Here is a 5,466-nt window from a genome sequence, read left to right on the forward strand (position 1 = left end):
CGATAAATAAAGCAGTTAATATAGTTGTAATAAGGAATTATTCCTACTTATTTTGCCTTTCTGTTGCTGTATATGGTAAACTCAATTATATTCCTAAAGAGTGTTATGAATTACTAGGACACATTCTGACAGGCTTTCCTTCATACAGTCATTTTTAAGAACTTCCATCTTTAAAGACATTTATCAATAACAGGTCAATATCAATAACCACCAGTGAGACTACACTGTATCTCTGAAAGAACAAAAGTCATCGAAGGCTCTTTTCAGAGAAGAAGAGAGAGGAGTTGTGTGATTAAGACATCTTTATAGGGACGGATTTTGCTGGATAGGATGTCCAGAAGAGAAAAGGGTTTCTAAGTAGGTAGACTAATGAATGAAAAGCACCATTGCAATGAGGATGCTGTCCTGACAGGCACGGCAGCATATATACCGTGTAGGAGAAATCTGTGGATGCATGTTAGGACAGCAATGGCCATGTAAAATACACAGCTGATGAGGAAAGACCAAGTAGCACTAAGAAATAATGCTTTCTGAATGTATTATTGGTCAGCAAGAAAGTGCCTAAATTAGATTGCAGGTAGGATTTAGGCTTCTGAAATCTAGGAGTGTCTTGCCTAAAACAAACCCTTGCCTAACCCTTACATGTACCAATATCCTGAGGCACCTGTATCTTCAACCTGATCTAGTTGAAGATGTCCCTGCTCATTTCAGGGGGCGTGGACTAGGTGACCTTTAAATGTCCCTTCCAACCCAAACTATTTTATGGTTCTATGTATTTCATTACTAAGATTCTCCATTTTTTCAGAGTTGGTACAACTGGAGGTGTATCTTCACAATATCCAGAACTGAAATAAACTTGTCCATGATAAGCAGCATAATGGATATATACCATGCCTCAGTCTGATTGGACTTTATGGACCAGAAAGTTTCTGAAGCCTGATAATTCAGTTTTTCCTAAATTCCATAGCTAGGGGAAGCCCAGGATTGAGGTCCCTGCTTCACAGATGGTTGCTGGGTTTGGTCAGTGGTAGCTGAATGTCAAACCACAAAACCAGTCCTGGAGGCAGGAACAAGAAGGTAAGATTTCCAGTGTGGTAGGGAACCAGATTTCAGCACTTTGACCCTGACCGTCTCTGGCTGTACATTGGCACAGCTTCAACAAGAGGAGGAGAGAGCATCTCTACCTGAAAGCAAACTACCATTTGGTGGCCATGATTGCTTTTATTAAGAAGTAGACAGAGTATGTTTTAATCTCTTTAGTTTGAGAGAGGTGTACGATGCCTGGTATGTAAGAGGCCCTCCACTTGTTTAAAAGATAGTTTGCAAGAGATGGCTTAGCTCCCAGCTTCACAGGAGGATTACTGTCTGAAATGGGTACCTAAGTCACCCCTCACCTGTACACACTCCAATCTGAAGCATCCAGCTCTCACAGGGACAAGGATTGCATTCACTTTTGCTACCATACACCTAAATGTTTTCTAGATCCAGCTTATACGCTTGAAAGGTTTAGTCTAGGAGTTAACTTGAAGCCAATAGTCGCTGCAATTAATTGCTCAGCTGTACTGGACACCTTGGGAAGTATCATTACCAAGAATGTTCTCATGGCGTGTCACCTCCCTTACTTATTACAATTGATATTAACCATAAGATCTATTTATACTTACTTTCAAAGCATGGATTGTACTCTATGGGCCTCTATTTAAATTTCTTCTTGTCCAAAGCATTAAGAGTAGGACTCAAAATCTGTAAGATATTACTTCATATCTGATTATCATTAGGAAAAAAAAAGACTCGGCAGTGTAGTGGAATGAATTATTGTTTTCTAAGTCCTCTTTTTTTTTTTAAATGAGGCATGTAATAAACCTGTCAATAACTTAAATTCTTCTGCTGAGCATAGCAGCATGTTCTTTACCACAGCAAAATCTCAAGAAGAAAAAATGCAATGAAAAATCCATTAGACATAAGTAAAATATGAGTTAAATTCATCTTGCTGGTTTAAAAAGACAGTAGGATTTTTTTCCATGGTAAGTACAAGCATGGTTCTGAAAACTTGTAGGAAACCATGTATTCTTGCTTGTTTAGGCAGTAGCTTGGATTAATTTCTGGATGATAGTAATCAATATATGAAGTAGCATCATGAATTAATTTGGCTTACTGAATTAAGCTGACAACACAAAATCCTAAATATCATTTTACACATCATAATTTGTATAACACTGTTGACAAATAAATCACTTCCAAAGCAAAAAACATACAGTACCTCCTTTTCATTACTGATATTTGCCTGAATTTACAGTTCATTAGGCTTGCAAAATTAACAAAATTGCAGTACTGTATTACTAAGACTACAGGACTGGAATGGTGCATATTTACTGTATATACAATTTAATTATTAAACAATCATATTTTGAATGAAATACTGCTCTGTGATTACCTTTAGTGAATTTTGCTTATACTAATGGATCCACTATTCTATCATTAACAAGATCATGTTTGAAATAAAATGGTATAAATGTATTTTAATCCACTCTTGGGAAAAACAGCTGTAAGAAAGGTTACTCTTTGACTACTTATGTGAATTAGTTCCTTATGTGAAATCATTATGCAGAAATAAAAGCTGTGGTCAGCCCACTTAAAATTCCATTTGATTCCTCCTGGGAATGGAAAACCTTTGTATTATTTTTCATGCTCTGAACATTCTTCTGAACATTTACTAGAAGACTGAAAACTAACAGTAATTTTAAAAGAAGGGGGCAGTATTATCAGATTCAAGTAAATAAGTAAAACTGTGGTTGTTCAAGGATCCTGACTTCTATTGTTTCACAGCATTACTCTGATGGCAATTTAGGGGATTTTAAGAAAAAATGGATGCTAGATTTCCTAATACTTACCGATGTTTCAGTGATACCTCTATTTCCAGGTAATGATTCTTGCAGAAAATAGCATTTATTTTCTTTATACAATACATAGACTGTTATTTGTTGAGTTCAGTTTCTCATAAAGAGGACTATGGGCAACAGAAAAATCAAGGCCAGGCAGGGAATTCAAAGGGACCTCACCATGGGAAGGTGAACAATCTCACCAACTGGGACTGCTCTTAATGGAAGTACCAGGAAAAGGGTTTAGAAATACAGAGGGCTCCTCCAGTGACTTAATCCCAAGTCACATAATTAAAATCTCTGCAGGCACTGATGGCTAGCTTTCTTGAGTATAGCTTTCTTGCTATAGCATAAATGACCCTGTTTCTTTTGGTCACAATTAATGATGACATAACAATAAAAATGTACCTTAATGCACTGCTGTTGAACGTATGCAATACCTATGGCTACAGCAGAACGTCGGCTGAAGAAACTTTTTTTGTTCTATTTTTTAATGTTGCCTGATAATTAATAGGATCAGAGCTCTACACCAAAGCACTTAAAATCACCCAGTTAGTCTTAAGACTATTTAGTCTTATGATCTTAAGACTGCTTAGTTAAGGTTGTGTAACTTAAGCAACTTACTGTAAACGATACTGGAGTTACAGGCTCTAGGATCAAAACAACAAACACAGCATTCGTGGAGAGAAGTCTGGTGTTACACACACCAGTGAAACTCTCTGAAGGAATCAGCAAGCATAGAGGTACAAATGATGCCAGTGATAAGTGGATTCGGGAAAGTTCTTCAACAAGGTCCCTCCTCATAGTCTCTTAACGAAACTAAGCTGTCATGGGACAGGCAGGCAGGATTTCCTGAATCTGGTTAAGGGTTAAAAAATATGGACTAGGAATACATCTTCGCAAAGCAGGGAGGTTCCTTAGGACCCCTTAAAGTCAGTGTTGGGATCAATGGTGCAAAGATATTCTGGTGATCTGGAAGGTGCTACAGAATTTTTCAGAATGACCAAAAATGCAGATGATTGTGGGAAATCCCACAAGATTTGGTGATACGGTAATGAAATATCAGATGAAATTCAATGTTGATAAATGCTAGATGGTTACACAGAGGAAACATAACCCTAACTACCCTCGTATGAGTGAGGATAGCATGAGTACTATTTATTTATACTATCACCACTCAGAAAAGGGATTGTGGTGGAGCAGCAAAAATTCTCAGGAAACTTAGCTCAGTGGCATTCAAAAAAAGCTAAAACCTTTGTGAGCATTTAGGAGAGGAATGAAGAAAAAATTGAACAAACAATTAGTGCTATTGCTCGAGTATACCTTGACTTCAGCATGTAGGTCTTGCCATCCCATTTCAAAAGGAACATGGAAAAGATGCAGAGTAGCAGGATGAGGATGTTCAGAGACACAAAACAGCATCCCTAAGAAGGAAAACCAAATGAACCAAGCCCCATCGGCAAGCAAAGAGCTGGAAGAAGTTTGTGAAATTATGAGAACTAACAGGGATTAAAAAAATGGGGAACAACTCTCCATTTCTCAAAATAAAAACACTACAGACCACTAAGTGAAGCCAGTGGTAAAAGAAAGCTTTTTTCACAAACACCTAATGAAATTATGGCACTTAGTGCCACAGGATGTTGTGGCATAGACAGCCTAAAAAGGGTTCAGAAAGGGCATGAGCCAAGTAATGGAGAATTGCCAGCTGACGGCTATTAAACAGGGTGGACTGGATGCGAGACCTGGTTCTGGCAGTCCTTAAGCTGCCGGATTGCCATAAAGCATGATCATACAGGCAAAAAGTCATCCCGTATGCCTCCTACTGCTTTTCCTAAGCGTCTGCCCCGGCCACCACCTGACCTTTGGTGGGACTGTTCTTATCACATTAAGTAAACCGTTAGTTCTCCCAGTTACCTTTAAAGACTCAGCAAGAATGACTCAGTTAAAGTCGCTTTAGCAATTAACCCTTTGAAACACTTTGTGCTGCTTCTTTCTATACTCTTCCTTCAGCTTTCCGACGCTGCTCCAAATTTGCTGGCAAAACAAATTCTACAAGAAAATGTTATGACTACAAAGTAAATGCTGGGAAGTTAATCGTAGAAAACTCAACTATTTTAAAGTTGCGAGGCCGGTGTAGACCAGCCCCCTTGCCCCTGCAGCAGCACTGCCTGACCGCCCTACGGCACCTAGCCCGGGCAGGACAGCTATTTTCCTCCTCCGTTGCACCACGGGCGCTACGAAGAGTCTGACTTCACCGCTCCTGTTTTGCATTGCGTTTATTTATTTAAATTTTTGCACATTGCGCTCTCCACGCTGCAGTTCTTTCATGTACAGATGCATCCATCTCCAGGGACCTCTGTCACTGTCAGATATTCAACCAGGGAATGAAAAAAACCCCACTCAAAACCCAACAGGGATCGCTTAGCCCCCTCCCGCAATTAACGCTGTCAGCGGCGCCTCTGGCCGCTGCAGCTCCCCAGCCGGCTGCGGGGACAGCCGCCGACCCGCCAAGGGCCCACTCAGCACTAGTTTAGGCGGTGGCCCCTGAGGGGACCGGGGTTTGGCGCCCCCGGGGACCGGCGGGACC

The sequence above is a fragment of the Pygoscelis adeliae genome, unplaced genomic scaffold, assembly GCF_000699105.1.
Source record: "Pygoscelis adeliae isolate BGI_AS28 unplaced genomic scaffold, ASM69910v1 Scaffold101, whole genome shotgun sequence".
Lineage (NCBI taxonomy): Eukaryota > Metazoa > Chordata > Aves > Sphenisciformes > Spheniscidae > Pygoscelis > Pygoscelis adeliae.